Source organism: Moschus berezovskii, chromosome 24 (genome assembly GCF_049115385.1).
Source record: "Moschus berezovskii isolate FMDL1 chromosome 24, NW_MosBer_1.0, whole genome shotgun sequence".
NCBI lineage: Eukaryota > Metazoa > Chordata > Mammalia > Artiodactyla > Moschidae > Moschus > Moschus berezovskii.
The window spans coordinates 37,051,258-37,076,171 of NC_142483.1; the positions used below are offsets into that span (position 1 = coordinate 37,051,258).

Consider the following 24,914-nt stretch of genomic DNA (forward strand, 5'->3'; position numbering starts at 1 on the left):
TGCAAGGAAATACATAAACATGACTCCAGTGATTGGAACAAAATTAGAAGATTCCTGAGGAAAAGTTGCTGCTCTAATTTAACAAATCCACCTCAGCAATCGCTCAGGATCATAAGAAGCAAACTGGTTATTTTGGGTTAATGTCAAATGAATATACTTTTACTTCATACATTTTTTCTCTTTGTCATTCAGCTAAAATGAACGGTTGATAATGGTTAGAATGCCATTTAGCTACAGAAAAGAAAAACCCAGAAAATATTTAAACTACTCTTCAACTCAGTTACATTCTAATAAGAAAATGATAATTTTGATCCAGATTTCAAGGTTTTTGTGTTTTTCTCTCATCTTTCAGACATTTATTATTTCAGTGTGAATCATTCCTGTGAAATTAACACATATGATTATACATAAACTATACTTCTCTGTAAAGAAATTTATCCAATTGGCAGGATTTTGTTGTTGTTCAGTTGCTCAGTTGTGTCCGACTCTCTGCGACCCTATGGACTGCAGCATGCCAGGCTTCCCTGTCCTTCACTATTTCCCAGGGCTTGCTCAAACTCATGTCCATTGAGTCGATGATGCCATCCAACCATCTCATCCTCTATCACTCCCTTCTCCTCTTTCCCTCAATCTTTCATAGCATCAGGGATTTTTCCAGTGAATCAGCTCTTCACATCAGGTGGCCAGAGTATTGGAGCTTCAGCTTCAACATCAGTCCTTCCAATTAATATTCAGAATTGATTTCCTCTAGGATTGACTGGTTTGATCTTCTTGCAGTCCAAGGGACTCTCAAGAGTCCTCTCCAGCACCTCAATTCGAAAGCAACAATTCTTGCATCAAAGGGACTCAGCCTTCTTTATGGTCCAACTCACACATCTGAACATGACTACTAGAAAAATCATAGCTTTGACTAGATGGATCTTTGTCAGCAAGGTGGTGTATCTGCTTTTTAATATGCTATCTAGGTTTGTCACAGCTTTTCTTCCAAGGAACAAGCATCTTTTAATTTCATGGCTGCAGTGGTCATCTGCAGTGATTTTGGAGCCCAAGAAAATAAAGTCTCTCAGTTTCCATTTCACCCCATCTGTTTTCCATGAAGTAATGGGATGGGATGGGATGCAATAATCTTCATTTTTTGAAAGTTGAGTTTTAAGCCAGCTTTTCCGCTCTCCTCTTTCACCTCCATCAAGAGGTTCTTTAGTTCCTCTTTGCTTTCTTCCATTAGGGTGGTGGTGCCATCTGCATATTTGAGGTTATTGCTGTTTCTCCCTGCAATCTTGATTCCAGCTTGAGCTTTATTCAGTCTGGCATTTCACATGATATACTCTTCATAGAAGTTAAATAAGCCAGGTGACAATATACAGCCTTGATGTACTCCTTTCCAATTTTGAACCAGTTTCTTGTTCCCTACCCAGTTCTAACTGTTGCTTCTTGACCTGCATACAGGTTTCTCAGGAGCCAGGTAAGGTGGTCTGGTATTGCCATCTCTTTAAGAGTTTTCCAGTTTGTTGTGATCTACACAAAGGCTGTAGTGTCATCAATGAGGCAGAAGTAGATGTATTACCAGAAAGAATATAAATATCATGTCCTAGGTACACGTATGTGTAGTACATACATATGCTTATTTTTACCATAATGAATATGAGGCTGTACTCTACTTCTCTGAAATTCTGTAGTATTAAAAAAAAAGATTTGTATCATCGCCTGATAATAATTACATGCTGAATTTTATCAGTGCTTACCACCAACACCAGGGCTCTCCAGGTGGCTCAGTGGTAAAGAATTTGCTTGGAGGAGCCACAGGAGACAGGGTTTTTTTTTTTTTTTTTAATTATTTTATTTTATTTTATTTTTTTTTGTGACTTTCTCAAAATTTATTTATTTATTTATTTTTTATAATTTTTTTTTCTTTACAGTTAAAAGTATTTTTATTAAAAAAGCACAAATGCAAAGAAATGAACAGAGGAAAATTTATGCGTCGAACCTGGACTGGTCACTTATGATAATATACATGCTACAATTTTATCCCTGGGTGGAAAGATCTCCTGGAGGAGGAAATGGCAACAGACTCCAGAGTTCTTGTCTGGGAAATCCCATGGACAGAGGAGCCTGGCAGGCTACAGTCCATGAGGTCTCAGAGTCAGACATGACTGAGTGACTACATGCATCTGCAAACCACTAACACCAGTAAAAGGCCAATATTGTTCTCTAAAACATCCACAACCAGTAAGAAGTGTTCCAATGACTGTATTTTCCTAGACTTTTATATTTCTAGAGGAGGCATTCCCGAGTCCCCCCAAAAAAGTCTTTTTGCTTTTAATGCTGCTGCTGCTAAGTCACTTCCGTCGTGTCCAACTCTGTGACTCCATAGACGGCAGCCCACCAAGCTCCCCCATCCCTAGGATTCTCCAGACAAGAACACTGGAGGGGGTTGCCGTTCCCTTCTCCAGTGCTGGAAAGTGAAAGGTCAAAGTGAAGTCGCTCAGTCGTGTCCGACTCTTAGCGACCCCATGGACTGCAGCCTACCAGGCTCCTCTGCTCATGGGATTTTCCAGGCAAGAGTACTGGAGTGGGTTGCCATTGCCTTCTCCATTTGCTTTTAATACTGGTAAATAATCCTCCACAGAATTTGTACCAATGGATACACCCCCTGAAAATGTATGTGAATAACTGTTACAGCACACTTAGCAACATCGTATAACTCTTTTGATCTTTGCCAATTCAGTGGATGTAAAACATGAAGTGTGAAAATATTTGTTTTCATTTGTGTGGTCTGTTACAGTTGAGACTACACCCTTTTCACCCTTTGCATATCATCCTTCCCTCCATATCTCAAAACAGCCCTGCCAAGGGATTCAGTTCAGTTCAGTTCAGTCGCTCAGTCGTGTCCGACTCTCCGCGACCCCATGAATCACAGCACGCCAGGCCTCCCTGTCCATCACCAACTCCCGGACTTCACTCAGACTCATGTCCACAGAGTCGGTGATGCCATCCAGCCATCTCATTCTCCGTCGTCCCCTTCTCCTCCCGCCCCCAACCTTTCCCAGCATCAGAGTCTTTTCCAGTGAGTCAACTCGTCGCATGAGGTGGCCAAAGTATTGCAGTTTCAGCTTTAGCATCAGTCCCTCCAATGAACATCCAGGATTGATCTCCTTTAGAATGGACTGGGACCTAAATGAGACAACTTTGGGGGTAGAAAGTGAAAAAAAAAAAAAACGAATTCAGGAAGAGATTCCGGAGCTTTTTGACCTTGGCAAATAGATTGTGCTTTTATGAAGTGCTAACCGCTTTCCTGAGGTGGTTTGAGCCTTTCAAATATAAATCTGTTTGAATACTAAAAAACTGGTTAATGGGGCACCAGTTAGGAGCATTTAGACCATCGAAGCATGGCTGATAACTCTGGCTACTATCATTATATTTTTAAACTAAATGGGGGTCAGACTGAACTGTTTGGTATGACAGTTATTAAACATATACCCACAGAAACCCCGAAGGAATGCTAAGAATTGATGGGCTTTTATTTTTACATACTAGATTCTTAACTGATCCAGGGCTGAAATGCGCTATAGACTCTTCACTCAATAAAATCATAAGAATATCGAGTGTTTCATTGTTAGTAGACAGCATTCTCCACTAGAAACATACTTCATCCCTTCACCTTGTGGCCTCTACATAACCTTTTAAGTGGTCGATTAAAAAGCTTTTGCCTCCTTTTTATTTTCTCCCTTTCAATCTTGTGATATATTCTGCATTCTCCCTCATGACTGTATGTACTATCATATAGACAGCCTTTCTGAACGAAGCAGATGCAATTCAGTATGTAGTACTTGACTTTGAATTATTCCTCTTTAGCATTATCTGCGCTGATTGAGGACAGGTGTGGATGGTGTGGGACATGAAACATGTTGAGAATCTTCAGACCATTCTCTGGGTGTGTGTTTGAGTGTTCTCTCTAATAAACCTTCTAACAAAGCAGCAGTATGATAGAATCATCCTGGATATGATAGTTATTTTCTCTTGCAGAGACTTGAAGCTCATCTAGCTCACCCTTCTAATTTTGCATATGAAGAAGCTCATTAGAGAAATGACTTTCAAGATATTTAATGGAAAAGTCCATCCAAACTCCTTGGTTTGAAGCCAGTGAGTTCTTCTTTCTCAAAACTATTCATGCTCTTTTTTAATAAGAAGTGAAAACACAGCAAAAGGTGGAAGAAAAGCAAACAAGTGCAGTTCCTGGAAAATTGACCTGATGTAATTAGCGTTGGCAGTATTTCCGCCCATTGCTGTAATTACATATGACTTCTTCCTCATTTAGGCATCTAGTAGGTTTTCCTTATTTTCAGATGAGAATTTCTCAGGTAGCTTTAGATTCTGAAATGACAGCCTACTTTTTGGCAACATAATCAATAATATTTATTAAGAGGTCTTTATTGCATCTAGCTGAGACTAAGAAACTTCATCAGTTTGTGGAGTTTCTCTGCTTACCTCATTTATATACAGAACTACTTATAGAAGTGACTTTTTTTCAGATGCTGGACCAAGAAATCTTTGGCAGGAAATTCTGCTAATAATGTTTGATAGGAAAATTCATTAAACGTCCTCTTACAGAGCCAACAATACTGGGTAAAGCTCCTAGAGTGAGGAAGACATACGGTTTTCTTTAGCTTGAGGCAAATGCATTGTTGATTGCCTTTGCCATAAAGGAATTATATTTTAATCTTCATCAGTTACTCTAAGTGAAGTTTGATCATTTTATCAGTGTGACCTTCACAAAGACCATACTGCTTTTGTCTTTTTTTTCCCCTCTCTTCTATGTTCTTGCTTACTTAGCATCCCTCTCTCCACCAAAGAAGCATTCCACTGCATTTCATTATTACCTCCATCACAAGATTCAAGTTTATGCTAAGTGGAAACCAGATAGTTGTCTTTCTTGTTGCTAGAAACTTTGATAAAGCTTGTTCACTTGCTTTGAGTAGTATTGCTCTGAATTTATTTTTCAATGGGAAAACGCCATAGGTATTTGGGGAAATTAAGTTCTTATTTATTTTGGCTAATCTGTGGCCTTGATAAGATCTCTTATCTTAGCAAGCACTCAAAACTAACAAAAGAACAGTGTGGTGAAGAAGACCCAAAAGTCTGTATATTTCAGAAACAAAATGATTTATTTTCCCCTGTCCTATTTCTCTTTTGAATAGAGCTTGAATCAAATGATTATTTTGAATTGCATGTGATTTAATGATGTGCTAACATTGTCCATTTATATGTTTATTCAGGTGTGAAGAGAGATGTATATAGCAGGATAATATGAAAGCTATTTCAATTAAACAGTTTATTAATATGAAAGCTAACTTTGATGTGGTCCCAGAGAATCCCAGATATCTATTTAGGAAGGGAATATCTTAGGCTGTGTTTCAACATGCTATAGTAAACATTTTTTAAAAGTTTGTCAAAATTTTAATTTGTTTATTTCTGACTGCATTGTTCATTGCTTTGCATGGACTGTCTCTCGTTGCAGCAAGTTGAGGCTACCCTTCATTCTGGTGTGTGGGGATTGTCATTGCAGTGGCTTCTCTCATTGCTGACACAGGCTCTAGAGTGTGCAGACTCAGTAGTTGTGGGGCACGGGCTTAGTTGCCCTGCGGCATGTGGAATCTTCTCAGACCATGGATTGAACTCGTGTTCTTATCCGCTGTGTCACCAGGGAAATCCACAGTTTGTCAAAATTTTGAAGAAATTAAACTCTCCCATATTGTTTTATTTTTCTAACTTAAAAAAGCCATAGCATTGTTTATCTGTATTTTTGTTGTAGGAAGGCGGACCCCTTCCAGGGCCTGAAACTGGGCTCTTGTCTAACACTCGGAAATGAATTGTCCGAGGAGACACATGTGCTGACAAAGCAAGAGACTTTATTGGGAAAGGGCTCATGGGTGGAGAGCAGCAGGGTAAGGGAACCCAGGAGAACAGCTCTGCCACGTGGCTCACAGTCTCGGGTTTTATGGTGATGGAATTAGTTTCCGGGTTGTCTTTAGCCAGTCATTCTGACTCAGAGTCCTTCCTGGTGGTGCACGCCTTGTTCAGCCAAGATGATGCCTGAAAGAAGGATTCTGGGAGGTGGTCGGATATGTGGTGTCTCCTTTCGACCTTTCCTGAACTCTTCTGGTTGGTGGTGGTTTATTAGTTCTGTGTTCCTTACCAGGACCTCCTGTCTTAAAACAACTCATGCAAATGGTTACTATGGTGCCTGGCCAGGGTGGGCGGTTACAGTCAGTGTGCTTCCCCTAACATTTTGAATCTTTGTATAATAAATCTTCCCAGTGCAAATTGCAAAGTCCTTTCGACTGTCTCTACGTTATAAGCATGTGATGCATCAATGGTGACTGTACTGACTGGAGAACTAGTTTTCAGTAAAATGTTCTCGTGTGATTTCAAATTTTCATGATTGAGAAGTCACAGGAGCATCTAGTATTGTACATGTTCTCGGGACAGTTCAGTCATTAACTGTTGCATACAACCACTCAGCATTTGGGTTTTACGTGGCCACTGTGGAGGAGGCATTGCAGCCTGTGCTGGAATATAAACGTTGAGTGCTGTTCCTATTTCATCTACTTTAACTAAACTGCATACAGTTTAGTTAAATTAAATGTGTCAGTAGATGTCAGGAAACCAATCTAAAAATTTGTGCTATCAACACTAGAAGTAGGCCATTTCATGGGAAAAGAGGTTGGTACAGGGAGTCATGTACTTGTTTTCAGGCAAGTTGAGTTTGAGATTCCTTTAGAGTATCCAGATAGAGATTTCACATAATCAGTTGGCTAAGTAGATCTAGAGCTCAGAAAAGGAAGCATGAATATACGATTTAGAACTGAAAGAAATGTAAATTTGTTTCACGTCTAAACTATTATTAGTACCACCTGGAGTTTAAGTTTAGAAAGGTGTAGTATATGATTTTTGAGGATGAAAAAAGTGAGGATTTGTAAGTCTTGGATAACCTTCATACTATTTAAAATTGTTATAATTGTTGCACAGATTATCCTACTTAACTTAGGTCTGAATTTTTGTACAGTGTATTCTGATAAAAAAAAATTCGGCAGTGATTTTTAAAGAAAGGGATAAGGGGATTGTTTCCATATAGTTATTATAAGAAATGAATATAGTTGCTCTTAACCATCTTACATGACTGAGCGATTGAACTGAACTGAACTGAACCATCTTATAGTATATTCTTTAATTTCAAATGGGACAGTTTTGACTTTAATATGAAAATCAAATGCTTAATTTTACTTATATAGACATATTGCAGTATCAGTATCTTTGCAATGTCAATGTCTGTTTTTTTCAGATATTTAGATAAAGATCATCCTATTGACCTTTTTTAATGGATTCACTGTTACAGTATCCTTGCTCATTAGGATCACTTACTGTACAGTTTAAGGAGTATTTTGGTAAAATCAGGTTTTCTGTAATTTCTATCATAACATGCCACTGAGACTTTCTTCTAGCACCAGTAATAGCTCTGGAATGCAGCTGATGATTTTTTTTTAAGTCTAGATTTATGCTTTATTCTAAAACCCATTTCTTTATTTGCAGGTGATGTGCAGTTGAACTTGAGATGAATAACATATTTGGGGGTATGTACCATTTTATTTAAATATATGTTTGTAATATACAAATATATTTTTCTTTAGAGAAATTGTACAATAGTTTTTATGTTGATCCTAACTAAGTCTCCTTTGCCTTATGAGTTATGGAATTAACTTATAATTTATGTAAATAATAAAATATACAGAAAGCAATAGCAATGTATTTGACATTGAACCATAAGATACTTATGGTTATTTTCAATGTAATATTTGGTCCTCAAAATTAATTTGCAAATAGCATTTATTATTAAATCTCATTTATCAGTGCATTTAAAAACTGCACAGTTTTTTAAAGTAGGAAAGTTAACTACTTGAAATTCATTAACTGAATAACTAAATATAGTATGCAATGCATTTGTCTTCTTTCACATATTTATTCAGCTATAAATCTTTGCTTTTTATGACATTTATTTATTTCCTGAGTTAGATTCTGTTACCAAAATGTGCATTTTGGAACACAGCTTAGCCCTACAAGCATGATTTTATGTTTTTTGTATTTAGTGATCAGATGTCTCTGTTCTTAATAGCAGATATCTTAAATCATCTTTTTGATTTTTTTTTTCAACCTAACCATGTTTATAATTTGAACAAATTTCTCTTTTTTCCTTCTCGTTTAGTGCATACATCGAATACTAGAGAATTAAAAGTTTGTTTATTTTAGCAGTTTTACTTTGGTAGTTCCATGATAATAACGTGATTTGTATTTGGTTACCCAATTGCAGATAATCCTGTGGCATTAGGAAGTTTAATTTATGGGAAAGATCTTAGACTTAAAAAGGATTACTGACCATTTAGGAGTGATTAATTAATCAGTGAAAAATTGAGTCTTAACTGTACTAATGCCTGTCTGAGCTCCACACAGATACATGCACAGGCACACGTACCACCCAGTTTCATAGCTAAAATGACCAAATCACAACAAAGAGGATGGTGTCCTAATTTGTCAGGTCATCACAAAGCCAGGGGTTCTTGAATCAAGCATTTGGAGACTGTTCTTACTCTCAAAGGCTGTGGGATTTTGAGCATCTCACTTTACCTCAAGTTTGCTTTCCTCATTTGTGTGGTTAGTGGGTCAAATCAAGATTTCTTAGGTTCTTTCTTTCCTGAAATACCTTCATTTCTTACTTCAAAAAGTTAAAGTTTAGAAGTGAATATCTTCATGTTGGTAAAACTGCTATGAATTAAGAGGTGACAGAGTAAGGTAAATTCATTTATTGGAAAAAAGAGTGCAAAAAGGTTCAATTGATTGTTGAGTCACTGATATTCTTGTGTATTTACTGAATTCTGGAGTTTGAGTGGATCTAGAAAGGCAGGCTTCCCTCTGTACCCTTTTTGTTCTGCCTGACTTGGAGACACAGGACTGACTCATTTTGAAAAATCTCTCATTTTGAAAGAATCCCTTATAACCTTGTTAGCTCAAGGTTATCTTTTATCTGATTTCTCTCTTCCTGGATAGGTTACAGGCTGAAGAGCATTAAAATATGTTTTCTTAGTGGCTTTCTTTGCTAGATTTGTATAATTCACTGGATTTTTTCAGTCTATTTAGATGAAAAAGTGTTATCTAGAGATGCTAATTTTAGTTCCTTTTGTTTGAATTAGAGAAATAAATGCATTGTACATTTAGACCAAATAGTAAACCCTCATACCCTTATCTGGTCATTTAAAACAATTCTAAATAATGTTCAGGCACCATTACTATTGTGAGGTAAGATATTTGCTTGAGATTTGGTTTTCTTTTTTCCTTTCCTTTCTTTCTTTTTTCTTTTATTTATAAGGTGAATGAATGAGGAAAAAGATCCATTTGAGTATTGGGTTTACTGTGTGTTGAATGCTTCTTTTTGCTCCCATTCATATATTATTTTAAGCTTATTTCAAACATTTCTACAGCAGATAGTAAATGATTGCAGTTTCATACCAGAGGGGATTTCTTATGAGTCAGGCCAAAGGATCTGCTAGATCTCTTAGACCGTTTTCCTAATTTTAAGATTCTGCGATTCTGTTTTTAGGTTAAATATAAAAAATTACCATTTGTAGGTGAAAATGGTAAGATGATGTCAGTTTTATATGGATTCAGTCTGCATATTAGTTATTCATTGTTGAGAAAAAAAATGACTCATCTGTGAATATGGTAATAACAAGCAGCAAAGCTTATTAAAACACTAACTTCATTTAGGAAAACTTAGCATTGTGAGTGCTAGATATTAAAAACTATATTTTAAACATTTGTAAATCAAATGGTAATAAAACCTGCGTTGCATGTCTGTCTTTTTGCAGAAATTTTTTTCTGTGTTTTATGAGACAAATCACAGGCATTACAGTTTGAAATCAGTTTCATTGTTTTCTTTGCAATTGCTACATAGCTGTTGAATATTTGCAGTAAGTTTTAATGACTAATGAAGTGCCTGCTTGATTATATGCCATTAGTAAAGATATCTTTTTATGGCAAAGGGTGGTTTTCAGCATGGCCTTGACAAAGGCAATATATAAATATGTTATTTTCCTTCAAAGGAATGCAAATCGTAGAAGCAAATTATAAGGGAAATATTTTAAAATAAGCAATTAAAATAATGGATATTCTTTGTGTGTTACTTATTAGAATTATATGAACATATGAATAGAGTAACTAGATATACTTATTTTCAGAGGCCAACATAATAATAATTAATTAACAAAGTTGTAAATATCCTAAGTATTCTAGTGAATTCCAGTTTTATTATCTACATTTTATTGCTAACTGTATTATTGGATAGATATCTATAATGCTGACACTGAGAATCGTGCATAGTTAACTTTTCGGTTTTTCTAACCATGATTTCATGTTCTTGATGCTCTTGCTATTTGTCACTTGCTGTTTTACCCAGTGTTTGATCCTGGCTCTCTGCCTTTTATACACTTTCCTTTGTCAAGGATACCCCTTTTTTTCCAGTCCCTTACCTGTCAAAGTTCTACTTGTCTTTTTATGTCTCGCTGAACTTCTGCCTCTTCCAGGAGGCCATCCAGATGCCCTCTAGTCAGAACTTGCTGCTCAAGGTCATTGCCGTCAACTTGTCCTTTCACTGATGTTCATCTAAGTCTCACCGCCTTCTGACCAACACATTCTGTTTGTCTGTTCCCCAGTTTGCTTGTGTACCTCTCTTCCCTTTTTTCCCTGCTTTGGTACAATTCATGTGTTTCTTTGTATCTCAGTTGTGTGTCATAGAATTGTTTTGTAAAATTTAAAACTGTCTACTCGACAAGATAGTAGAGGTTCAGACTTGATTTTTTCCCATGTGGTATGTTTGGAGTGGGTGGGCCAATTATATTTGCTTCTTACTTTTAAAATGATCTTACTTATCCTCTTGTTTTCTGCTTTATTGGATAAATCACCTCACAATATCATTTCTTTAACGCAAACACAGTTAAGTAAGAAATACTAGGGGAAAAAGAATGCATCTGCGTCCATGGTCTTAGGTATTAGGCAAGAGACTGTGAAAAAAATGTATATTGGTTCTGGAAAGAACACAGTTATTTAAAAAATTAAATGAGTAATAATTATTTTATCAAAGATCACAGGTAAATCTTCATTAGAAATCACAAGACGGTTTCTTTGACTGAAGATGGTTTCTTTGACCATTCTTGCTCTGTTTCTTAATAGTTAGTATTATAAATCAGAGTGTTGCCAACTAAAATGGTCATTGCATTTCATAGGTTTATTATATGTAGTCATGTACTTCATCTTATTGGATCCTCATGTTACACCATGATATGGATGGGGCAGAAATCATATATTGATTCAGATACAGCAAAGTTTGTTATGAAAACTCAATATTTGTTCAAAGCTGATTCTAAAATCTTATTTTTTATTAACTATTAGTCTGATATTTAATGTCTGTGCTATCATTGCAAATTCAAAAACAAAGTAACATTGATAGTCCAAAATTCAATGGCATAATTTATAGCTGCATGCTTATAGCTCTATTTTTTTTATAACAGATATAGTAGCAATTCTGATCAGAATTCATGGGCCAGTGTCCCAAGTTTAACTATTTCACAGTTGTCTCTTCCTCTGGACAAAGGGATTAGAAAAGACGTAGGCCAAAACTGTAAAGAGGACCATTGAAGTATGGATGTGAGGATGAGGAGCTGTCTATCAAGGAATGTGACTGATGTCCATAAGGCTAAAGTACCCTCAGGTACCCAGACAAGTGGATAAGCAGGGAAAGATCTGTAGAGTTGAGTCCCCTAAATTCTGTCTTCTAAGGTCTTGTGTCCCACTGCTCTTTGTCTAGCTCCTTGACCTGTATCCTGGGGTATTTGGGAGCTACAGAAACCAGTAATTGACCCTTTTGTTTAGGCTAGTTTGAACTGAGTCTTTGTTGCTTAATTCAGAATATCAAGTTATTGATACGAGTGAACTCTTCTTTCTGCTCCACTTTCCGCATTTGTCTTTTCTTTCTTCTTTCATTTCTTTCTACTTGTCCTTTTATGCATTTCCCTGACTTTCTTCCTCTCATCCCCTTGTTCATTCTTCCATCTATGCATCCATCTAATACTTTTCAACTCTTTAGCATGCATTAAGTGTTAGCCTAATTCCCGAGGACAAAATGGTAAGCAACATACAGTCTTCATTCTCTTCAGTTTCCTCTTTCTACTTTTAAGATGGTGGTGTTCTGAAAAGGGAGGCAGAACTCAGGCCAAACATAGGGGGAGAGATCATGAAAAGTATATCCTTAAAGCATATACCTAATATTTTAGATTGGTGGAAAGATTAAATATATAAAGGGTTAATTGCAACGAGGTCATGGAAAAGGAAAGCTTGTGTGCCTGGTCACTTAGTCGCGTCCAACTCTTATGACCCCATAGACTGTAGCCTGCCAGGCTCCTCTGTCCATGGGATTCTCCAGGCAAGAATACTGGAGTAGGTTGCCATTTCCTTCTCTAGGGGATCTTCCCAACCAAGGAATTGAACCCAGGTCTCCTGCATTGAAGGCAGTTCTTTACCGACTGTGCTACAAGGGAAGCTTAGAGGAGGGTTTTTAATCATGGCAGTTTTTCACCAAGTTCCAGGCAGATGACAAGTTCAGAATACATAACCAGGTATCGCTTAAATTTGCAGAGGTAAGAAAATTGTAATTTGAATAGTGGATTGCATCATTTTTTACTCTATTGTCAATATTAGGTATGGGTAGAGCAGGATTTGGATGTTACCCTTTCTTTCTTTTTCATTAAACATTAATTATACTCACTGCCTTGTTCAGGTCATCTTAATCTCTCAAGGGACCAGCCCCAGAGCAGTCTAACGTTTCCAGAAACACTTAAGCATGTGCAGAAATTCAGTCCAAGTCTACTCACATGAATATTCCCAAATATGGTAGTAATTTGGAGACAAAAGATGGGAAATTTGATCCCTCTGATCTGTAATATTTGCTATTAGAAAATTCTCAGTGAAATTAGTTTGACAAGCAAGTCATGGTCCAGTTTGCCTAATCACTTCAATCTTCTAAACAGCTTTATTTTCTCCATGTCTCAGCAAATGTAGTTTCTCTCTTTGGATGTGTTATACACCTCAATCTACTGTCCTGTTATGCTTGGTAAACTCATTCTTTGAAGATTTTCCTCTTTGAAACTGTCTCTGACTATCCAAGGCAGATGTGTCCTTATTTTATAAGTAGGTGCATCTTTCTCATGTCAGCGACCTCTGTTTTGAGTTGTTACTATATTTTCTTTCCAAAATGAGACAAGGGCTCTGTTAGAGCAGAGACCTATTAATAATATTCATCTTTATGTGACTGATTTCCAGACCCATGATTGGAGTGCATTGAGGATTTAATGTTTGGTGAGTAAATAAACAAAATGGAATGGAGGAAACACAGTGTATAGTTCAATATGGAGAAGTAAAAGGTAATGCTTTTCTCAAAAATAAGGTCAAAATAAAGACTCCAAAATTTGTAGATATATTATTCTTAAAACTTAGAATTTCTGTGTGGAAAATACATTGTTAAAATTCTTATTTTATGAAGTAATCATGTTACAGATGTCCCTTATCTATATTCAAAAAGACTATGCAATCAAAGACTAATATATGCTGATTGCCTACAGGAAAATATTTGAAACAAAACTGAAAGCCTTGTAATTTTTTGATATTTCATGTTCAGTGTGTGAAAAGGTATGGGAGTCCAATATAGCACTATAATGAAAAAATATTCTGACATCATTTAAGTCCAGATGTATTATATACAGTTTTACCTATCTACCATAGTACATGGGCTTCCCAGGTGACTCTAGTGGTAAAGAACCTGCCTGCCAGTGCCGGGGACATGAGACACGGGTTTGGTCCTTGGGTCGGGAAGATCCCCTGGAGTAGGAAATGGCACCCCACTCCAGTATTCTTGCCTGGGAAATCCCATGACAGAGGAACCTGGCAGGCTGTCATCTGTGAGTTCACAAAGAGTTGGATGCAAATGAAGTAACTTTGCACTCACCATAATACACACAATATATGTATCCATATTAAACTGAGAAGTTCTAGAGATGAAAATAGATTACTGCTTCAAAGACAAGTATTCACATATTTTCAGGATAGAACCCACTCCCCTACTCTTTGATAACCGATATTTCATAGAACAGATTTTGGGAGTCACTCATCTAACAGAAGGTCAACCAATAATAGCTTGATAGAGAAGAAATGAGTCCTTAATTTATTTGTGGTTTTAAACTGCAATTTTGAGACTCTGAATACTAGGGGAAAAGATATATTGTTGAAATACTCAGCACAGCTTAACAGCTACTTCCTAAGGAGCCTTTTGCACCAGGTACTTTGTGGCATGTGAAGATGAATAAGACAGGCAAGTTGGGGCATGTCACAATTGATAGGTTCTCAGGTGATGGTCCTTATATTTTCAGAAAAATTGAAAGACAGTGCACACTGACTCTGAACATGATTCTCCTGCCATAATTAATTTCTTCAAAGCTCATATTGCATTGAAACTCTGGTAACAGTGCTTCAGAAGTACAGACTTTGAAGTAGGGAAAAGAAAATCTCTATGAACACTGAGTTCTAGGAGTTTAGCCTGTACATGTGTTTTAAAATGCCTACTGTTTTAATCTGAAACAATAAAAAATGAGTGCACATATTCTTTTTTTCTTCAGAGAAATGACTAAGTGGGGAAGAATTCTAAATTTGACTTAATATTTCATTTTATTAATTGAGTTTCATTGGTCCTGTGTCATGAAAAATGATGTACCTTTCAGCTAGCTTTAACGAGGTATCCTATCATTAATCACAAACCATCTAAGTATGCTGAAATTCTCATATTTTTTTAGGAATCAATACATATACTGCAGTAGTAAATAGAATTGCCTTTTGAGAATTATCATTTTTTCTTTTACTCCTTCTTCCAACTTCATCAGCAACAGGCAGTAAATAGGTATGTGTGTGTGTGTGTGTGTGTGTGATTTCTTTCACCTCTCACGTTCTCATACTATTCCATTCTCTAGATGAACACCTTCCTGTATGCTGATTTTTCAGAATGTCATTGATCTTAATTATCTTCCTCAGGTACAGATATGATTCTTAACCTCATACTCTGTTAAGATGCTGTTTAACAACAGTATTGATCTGCCTTTCTTTTTCTCCTAAATTTCAACCTGTACTCCTTGCTTATCTTGGACATGTTTCCGCTTGCAATCATCTTCCCTCCCCACAGTTTTGATATTCTGTGTCTGAGCTACAGTAATGTGCACATAATCATGCAATCATTTACTTATTCATTCCACAAATTGTCATCAAGGCAGTGTGCTAGCTGTTGTGGAAATTATAATGAAAAAAATTCCTAATGCCTCTTATTCTGAAAGGAAACTTTTAATGGGGAGGTTTGTTTGCTATTATTTTTTTAAAATTTCTTTTGCATAATAGAACGACTGTTGTTGACATGTGCTATAAGTAGCTTTCATAGTTACTGCCTTTGATTCTTGCCCTTAGCTATGATGGAAATGATGGAAGGCATGTTTTTCACTGAGGATATTTGTTCAGAAGTGCAGCATAATTCGGATGTGTAGAAATTGTTAATTTGCCACGTATCTTTGTAACAGTGTAATAAGGGAAGACTATTTTAATAGGTAAAAAGATAAACTGCTATTATAATTGCCCATAAATATTTTTCATCAACAGGAAAAACAGGATGATAGATGCAAACAAATGACTCTGCGATCAGGTAGAATACAAGATGAGTTCTTAAATGAGATACAGCTGAAGTCAGATAGGAAATTCAGAGAAGGCAAAAAAAACTACTCTCTGGGGTTCCAGGGAGAGTTTTATGGAAGGGGTTGCTGCTGAAATTTGGTCAGTGTCTCTGTTTGGCATGTGACTATATAGAGATGTTGGTGATGGTCCCTGCATGCTGAGTAAGTAGTACAAATAAATACATAGAACTATGGAAAGCTCTGGGACATGGTTGTGAACAGTGAGAGCAGGAGTTAAATGCAGCATTGAATGAAGAAAGAAATGTCTGTCATGTGTGAAGCACATGTTCATTGTGTTGTAATATGTATTAGGCAAATGCCTCTTACTCTGGAAGGTACATTTGTATGGGTGGTTTCTTTAATTTTTATTGGAGTATAGTTGTTTTACAAGGTTGTTAGTTTCTGCTGGGCAGCAAATTGAATCAGTTAGATGTATACATATATCCCCACTTTCTTGGATTTCCTTCCCATTTAATTCATCATAGAGCACTGAGTGAAGTTCCTTGTGCTGTGCAGTAACCGCTCATTGGTTATCTATTTTAATGATAAACATAGTCGTGTAGCGTCGATGGCTTTCTCCCTGGCCATCAGACTCAGTCACTTCTGTTGATGAATTCTTGCTGAGGTAGTGACTGCAATAATCCTTGAGTAACATAGCCCTCACCAGTCCTGATAGAATGTCAGATGTTCAAAAGAAAAACCCAAGTACCTATTAAATCATCAAATGCCTTTGCATGGTTATGAAATCAGATGAAAGCCAATTTCTACATTAAAGCAAATCTGCTTCTCTGTACTTGGTTGGGGTTGTAAGGAGAGATTACTGTGCTTTCCTAAGAAGGTTAAGCTGTCATCTCGTTTAATGTGGACTTAAAATAATGCTGCCAAAGCAGCTGCCTCTTGTGATTGATGATGATGATGATGGATGATGATAGTTTTGAAATCAGTTTTGCAGGGCAAATTGCTTTTTTTTTTCTTCCTCTTTGGCTGATGTTGTAGTCTGGATTGGGGATTTCATGTCATATTAGGTATCTTTTTGATTAAATGGAATATTGCTAAGAACTGTATTCTCTTTGATAAAATGGCTCTAAAACTGAGCGATGGGGTGAAATGAGTTATTCTGTATGTATTAGTTGAGTGAAAACAGTTATTCTGGGCTTTGCAGTATCTTCTATGGTGAGTCATGTTTTGGGGAACAAATAGCAACCCAAGTGTAGACAGAGAAATGGCAGAAAGTGGTACTTTTAAGATATGATAGTAGCATGCCTTATTAGGTCTTCAGAGAATGTTGACATACATGAATGTTCTATGTTCTCTTCATATTCATTGAAGATTCAAACACTTGTCTCCTCTTCTTGGATTGCTCTTCCCCCCAGATATCTGCACATCTGGGTCCCTTACTTCTTTGTATTTCTGCTCAAATATTTTCCCATCAGAGAGACTTTCCTGGATCATCATCTCTAGAAAACTGTCTATACTGCCTCTGTTTCTTCTGAATTCTGCTACATAGCACTTATCACCACCTGAAATGATATGGTTGTTTGTTTATGGTCTTTGTCCAAGCACGTAAGCTGCATCAGAGCAGAGACTGAACAGTTTAGTGCTATAAACTAATTGGCTGCACAGTTTTCAGGCCTGTAATAGGCACAGCATTAATAATTGCTGAATGATTAGCTGGATGCATTTTTATCTTTGGTACAGAGGGTTCTAAATAAGGTTCTAAAGCCAGTTTAGAAAAATAGTATTTAGCTCCAGAGCCAAACTCAAGAATTTTGGTTTATTAACCCATGTTACTTTAGTTTGTATATACATAAATAATAGAGGCAATAAAGAACCCTGAAAGGGAAGTGGAATATTTCCTTACTTGCACATTTCCATACCTCATCACATTCTTGACAAAAGGAATCAATTTTGTTTATACAAAATCACTGATAACCACTATTCTATACCATTCCATTGTGCAAGCCCAAGAAGACACTGGTTCAAAAAAGCCATTTTCAAAAAGGAAAAGAAACCAAAACATAACCCCTCCCCAAATATTGTTTAAAGGCCAATAACATTTGTATTCATTGGGCAAACATGATCAATCAAACTTTTACAAGCTTATGTGGACTGCTTCTTAAACAAATGTGTTTTTTGCCTTGGTCATTCATCATACCTGGAAGTTTAGATGATAAGCTTGAGCACTCTCTTAGGTTAAGATGAAAATAGCCAGTTGGTGCATTTGTTAACGGAAAACCTTGTTAAGGTGGCAGGACAACATGTATTCTCCTGACACCGTCACATAGCATATTGTAGCCTGTTGATATTTGTGTTGGTTGGATGTGGTGAAATCCAGCTTTGAGGAGAGGATTTGTTGTAATGGAGAAACGAGGTTATGTATGGAACAAGCGAAGAGGCAGATGGTGAAAGTGTTCCCTTGAGCCCTCCTAATGCATGGGGAATTTTCTAATGGGACTGAAAATATTAGTTTCTGGAAACAGAATCATCTGCTGTTTTAAATAAAATACCTTAAAAAATTGCAGAGGGCCTTCAATAGCCAAAATACAGGTAGCTGCTGTCACAGCATTTGGAGGCATCAGTGAACAGTTTTGTGCAGGAGGTGAAGACATGTTATGAAACATGAAAAGTTGAATGATGAAAGTTTGTGGTCTTACAACCAGAGAGGACTGCGCAGATAGCGCCTAGTACAGAGTGGCCCAGATCATGATTAGTGTCTCATGACTGCAAGTGTCATTTGTTTCTCAGATCAGTTAGTGCTACTGAAAGGGGGCAAGTAGATGGCAGGAGAAGACAGACCCATGTATTTTTTATTATTATTATTTTCGTGTGTGTGTGATTGAATTGGTAGGGCTGGGGCAAAGGATCTAGCTTATAGGATCAAGTTAAGACATTGGTTGAGGTTTATAAGAAGAGTAAGTGTGGAGCGCAGCATAGATTGGGCAAGGAGCTGAATGGAGAGGGAAGAGGGGGCCATGAAGAAGCACCCAAATGAGATCCAGTGAGTTCGAGGGAAATCAGAGAAACAGAAATCTTTGACCTCCAAAGTCAGAGAGTGGGAAAAACTGTCCCATCACAGTATGACTTTGGATTCCACTCACAGTTCTTTTGTCATAGATGTTTTCTTTCAGAAAAAAAAAAAAAAAAACCCTAAAATCCTACTTTTACCCCTATAATGAGTGTTGTTATTGGAACAAACTTTTAGATATGTTATTCTTTTAAGATTCCTGTAAAGGGATTTTGAATCATTTTCAGTGTTTACTTTAGCTGGGATGTATGCCAAAGATGGAATTTAAAATAAGCCATATTTTGGTATCTCCTAATCCCTTTCCAGGGGTATGTATACGTCCCCAAAATGTTTACGGTGTGGGTTTTGAATCTCATAGAGGTAAGGTGGCTCTTATGACAAAACGAGATATCTAGTCATTGGCCCTTGTAATTTAGCTTTCTTATGTGTAAAACTACATTAATTTCTATGTGGATAATTTAGAATATAAGCTTTTAATTTCATGGGAGAAACTTAGATTTGAAAGGACTTTAGAGCACGTACTACTCTTTCATTCATACACCAGGAATAAGGAGAATGAATCCTGTTTTCCTTTAAATAGCATGGCTAATTTATAGCAAAATGGGATTCAAACCCAGGTTTTGGTACCATCACCTCAGTGCCCTTTGTCACAAGGAGAGAAGAATGCAGTGTTCAAGAGCATAGGCTCTGAAGTTAAATAGAATGAGTTAAAGTTTCAGCTGTCATCTCTGTTATTTGTGTAACCTTGATCAAGATATTTACCCTGTAAACTTGCACTTCATCTGTAACATAGGGTTGATGATGATGTTTGACTTATGCATGTGATTTGAATGGGACAATAAATATAAGGTTTAGCACAATGCCTGCAGTCTTCGAAAATATTCAATACATGACAGTCCATCTGTATCAGACTCTTATTGCTGTGTAACAAATGACCATGGATTTAAAAAAATTTAAAATAATCAATACTTATTGTCTCATAAGTTCCATGGGCCAGAAGTCCAGCATCGTTTAGCTGAGCTATTTGCTTAGAGTTTCATAATGCTGAAATGGAAGTATCAGCTGTCCAGGTCCTCATCTGGAGACTGAATTAGCAAAATAACTGTTTCCAAGCTCCTTCAGATTGTTGGCAGCATCCGTTCTGTTGCAGTTGTGGAACTGAGATCTGGGTTCCTCGTCTGAGTAGCTTTCTGTCAGTCAAGACTGTTGTCAGCACTCAGAGACTGCCCTCCAGTGCTTGCCAGGTGATGCTCTTCACAAAAACCTTACAACACAACTGCTTCCTTCTTCATATTAAAGGGGGCAATCTCTGTTACTTATCTCTCCCTTCAGGAATGGAGCCTATCACTTTAAGTGTTTATCTCAGTAGGTCAAGATTCTAAGAGAATCTCCCTGTGGAATAACTCCAAGTCCAGTGATGTGGAACCGTAATCCAGTCCCGTTAGTCCTATAAAGTGGTGTTATGACAGGAATGAGGTCTATCATACTCATGGCCTGATTCATAGGGAAGAGATTACAGAAGTTATGTACACCAAAGGGCAGGAATCTTGGGGACCACCACAGATTTCTGTATTCCTCAGAGTACTATTATCATTAATTTTCACTAATTATTTTCATCGTTATATACTTCTGAGGTCATGATGCTTGAGAGCTCTGTAATTAAAGGTTACAGTGAGAAATAAAAGGAACAACTATTCTGGAACTTTTGCTTGAGAAATGATTTGCACTATAGCTCTCTTATTTCATTTCAACTCAGTTTTGGATTGTATAACCATATGCCCCCAAAGCTATTATAATCTTATTACCTTACAAAGTCCAAAATAAAGACACAAGTAGTCAATGATTATGGAAACCCAGAACATAATACTTAGTTGTCAATATAATCCCTAATTATTTAAAATAGAAACTTTCACTGATTTTGTTCTTGTTCTAATTGATAGAAGAAGATAAATTGTATTAAAAGAATAATTAGTAATGGCACCTGTAACTATTACTCCTAAATCAGAGGAGAAATTCTGCTTATAATGCCAATGTTGCCTTGTCATCTACTTATAGTGTCATTAGATATTATAGTCTCAATATCTTTAGAATTCCAAATAGGGATGTCTTATTATTTGCCATAGAAAAGAAGCTAATGAAAAACAAATCCTCCTGACCAGTTATTAAAATGTATTTTCTGTTCTAGAAGCTCTGTCGTTAATTTCCTGGTACACCTTGAATGTGCCACAAGCAATTTGTAATGGCATCAATTAACATTTGGGAAGTTGAGCATAGCCATCTAGGATATTAAATATTTGCTCCAGGAATGCTAATAAAATATGGTGACTTTCTGTTCCTGAACTATTTTTCTAATGGAAACAGCAAAGTTAAGGGGTACCAAATAAATGAAGGAGTCTCTCTTTAGATCATTTTGCTCAATTCTGATTTTTGTGTTCCCATTTGATTCTGATCACTCTCATTTACACTTAGAGGTCCAGGTCCCTGGAAAGAGGGCTCTCAGAGTTCCATCACTAATGGTCCCTTAGAAAATATGACCTTGCCCAAATAAGTCATTTAAGGGGACATTGGTAATAAAAGGAAAGAATGAATTTGCCTTTCCTTTTGTTTCCTTGAAGGGCCACTGCCATGTCTGTATTAGGGGATTTTTGAATAGCCAGGAAATGAATTATTTAATTTAGCACTAGTTATAAAATACTGTGTAATCTCTTCTCTTAAAGTGACATGTTGGTCAAAACTACTATAATATTTTAAAGAAATTGAGTTAGTACTACTAATTTTTCTTGATTTGTAATATTGATAAATTATTGGGTAGGTTTTATATTTTTTGTACAGTATATACCATGAATTCCACTGAAAAATAAAGTTGGTATAGATTCTTTGAAGTAATGCCCTGGAGCATAGATATTAAAAAGGAGACTGTTTGCCTATTTTAACTAGTTGTCCAGTTGACGTGTTTTTTAAATTCAATCTTTTATATAGTAAAAACCGTTAGGAAAGTGAGCATATCAAACTGTTTCATTGATTTGATTTGATTTTGGCCCAACTTAATTCAAATAATCTCAATATAGATGGCATTGTAACCTCTGATGATTTCTGCACAAATTCTACATTCATATTTATAGGAAGGGGAATACTGCTAGACATATAGTAGGCACTAGATACATACTGACCTAATGAATGGATTATACTTATTAAAGACAACAGTTGCTAATGAAATTATTGAATTTATTTTTTCCTTCAGTGTGGTTGAATGGTAAAGATACTCTGTGAGGTTTTCGATTATAACAATAATTTTGTTGTTTTCTGTCAAACCTCAAGCAAGTTATGTTGAAAATAAAATGGTCTTATTTCCAAATGAATCTTTAGCAAAACATTTAAAAAGTGTTGGTTATATTTATTACATTTTTGTATATCTCTTTGGGGACCTTATTATTGCTGTATTATTAATAATTTACAACAGTTTGGTATTTTGTAAACATGCTTCTGTGCATTCACAGTATGTATGTGTCAATAATGATAAAAACTACCATCTTCTTTTCCCTTACTTTTTAAATATTTCCATTGATTATGTTCCATACATATGAACAAGAAAAAGGAAAAAAAAAGTCACAGTGTTGATTGGAAGTGAAACAATATTGCTTTGCAATAATGATCAAATTATAGAGCATCACTTTGATTTTGCTTTATAATATGTTTTCTTTTTCTGGGTTAAATTGTAAATTTAACATGGGTGATTAAAGGCATATCCACTAGGAAACTTAACTGACATACTTGAGTAAGGGGATAAAAACGCTGAACCCCTTTAGGTACATATTGGCTTGATGATTTGATGATTCAGGAGTCTTTCAAAGCATTTCTGCTTATTTCTAAAGTCATCAATATTGTTGATGTCTAAAGACTTCAGAAAAAAAAAGGTTATCTTTATTATTTATTGCTTCTTTCCTTGTCAGGGTATTTGGTTTCCTTATGTAGATTTTAAGCTGTTATGTTAGTTAATTTAATTTTTAATTTTTTTTTTTTGTTTTAGAGGCCGTTATATTCACAAAAACATAGCAGATAATATATTCAAAGCACAAAAGAAAAAAACATATTTAGTAATTACTTTTAGTAAATAAGTGGCTGTTAAAAATTATGTAAGATTCAATGAGCATTCCTAGAGTCTAAAATTACTCGTTTGGTTTTCTTTTAATTAAAGTTGATCAAGGTGACTAGATTCTAAATCTCCTGTGTACTTTGTGCTATGTAATTATTCTAAGTATGTTGAAGAATTTGGTTCCTTTGTCAGTGTTTTTTAAAAAAATTATTTATTTTTTAATTGAAGGATAATTGCTTTACAGAATTTTGTTGTTTTCTGCCATACATCAACATGAATCAGCCATAGGTACACATTATATCCCCTCCCTGTTGAACCTCCCTCCCATCTCCCATCCCACCCCACCCCTCTAGGTTGATTCAGAGCCCCTGTTCGAGTTTCCTGAGCCATACAGCAAATCCCCGTTGGCTATCATTTTACATGTGGTGATGTAAGTTTCCCTGTTACTCTCTCCATACACCTCACCTCTCCCCCCGCCCCCTCATCCCTAAGTCTGTTCTCTATGTCTGTTTCTCTGTCAGTGTGTTTAAAAGTGTTTAAACTACTTCCATTTCTGCTGCATTATTTTTTTCTGCCTATAAGATTGAACAGTAACTTTATTCCAGATAGAAGTAGGCTTATTTCCTTTAAAAATTTATTTCTGAGAGTGTTGATGTTATGGTATTTATAAGAAATGAGGTCAGAAATTCAACTGATACAATATTTTAGTAATAAAGGAAAACAGTCAATATTCTGCCATATGATCCGTACCCCAATTCTAGAATTTTTTTTCTCTCTCCTTTGATAAATTTGCTACTAAAGAGCTCTGCTCATGAATTCTTATTTAATTGAATTATTTCCTTGAAGCAGAATACAACTTGCTACTATTAATCTTTTCCTCAGTGGAATCAGTATGACCATATGTGCCAAGATTTCTTAATAATTTAACATTTCCCATTATATCTGCATAGCTGATAGAAATCTTGTTACTTTCTGATATTCTGATTCAAGAAGTTTCATTGAGTATTGCAAAAATATCATTTCTTCTGTGTAGGTAAGCATTTGAAAAGTTATTTCCTAATAAGTAAGAAGTAAGCCTAGATAGTTGTTAGATGAAATACTTTACTTTAGGATGAAATATTGCTTAAGAAAACAATGGGAGAGTTTCCCTTTTAAATCATCTGCTCAATGCACTTTATTTGCTCATGTTTGTGAACTCACCAACTGTACTATAACTGACTTTGAACTTCCTGGGTCACAAATGCTGAATTTAATAACTTAATTCAGCGTGTTTCTCACATCAGTTCTGGAAACTGTAATCTTTGTCTTCACAGATATTTTGAATTAACATCTCATGTCTAAGTCTTATTTCCTGACCCTTAAAATTTTTTAATTTTTGATTACTTTTTATTCATATATTGATTTGCTCATTTCCCTCATTGAAATGTGGAGATTTTGAGGGCAGAGACCTTTTCCATTTCATCCACAGTTGTTTCCCAGATCCTCTGGGTCATGTTGGACATAGGAAAGTTTCTGAAAAAATATATATGTACAGGTATACCACATGATACTACTTCCCATGTGACTCAGTGATAAAGAATCCACCTGCAGTGCAGGAGATGCAGGGACTGGAATTCGACCCCTGAGTAGGGAAGATCTCCTAGAGGAGGAAATGGCAACCACTCCAGTATTCTTGCCTGGAGAATTCTATGGACGGAGGAGCTTAGCGGGCTGCTTGCTGTGCAAGGGGTTGCAAAAGAGTCAAACACAATTTAGCAACTAGATTAACAACAACAATAAACTAAATGATGGTAACTATTACTGTGCACCATGCCCTGTGGTCATTAACATCGCAGCAGGTATTTATTATGTACTCTTATTTTTTTTTTCATGTATTTCATTGAGTTCTTAAAACCTTCAGCATGGATACTATTATTCAAATGAAGAAATGAAGACT

The 24,914-nt window shown here is 36.1% G+C and overlaps 1 protein-coding gene across 2 annotated transcripts in view; it reads left to right on the forward strand.

The window, feature by feature from the left end:
* CNTN4 (contactin 4) overlaps positions 1-24,914 on the forward strand; it is a 1,054,581-nt gene that overhangs the window by 148,579 nt on the left and 881,088 nt on the right. For both annotated transcript variants that reach the window (XM_055414349.2, XM_055414350.2), the window contains exon 2: positions 7,588-7,628. The gene's annotated coding sequence lies outside the window, so the exon portion shown is untranslated. The remainder of the gene's footprint in view (positions 1-7,587; positions 7,629-24,914) is intronic.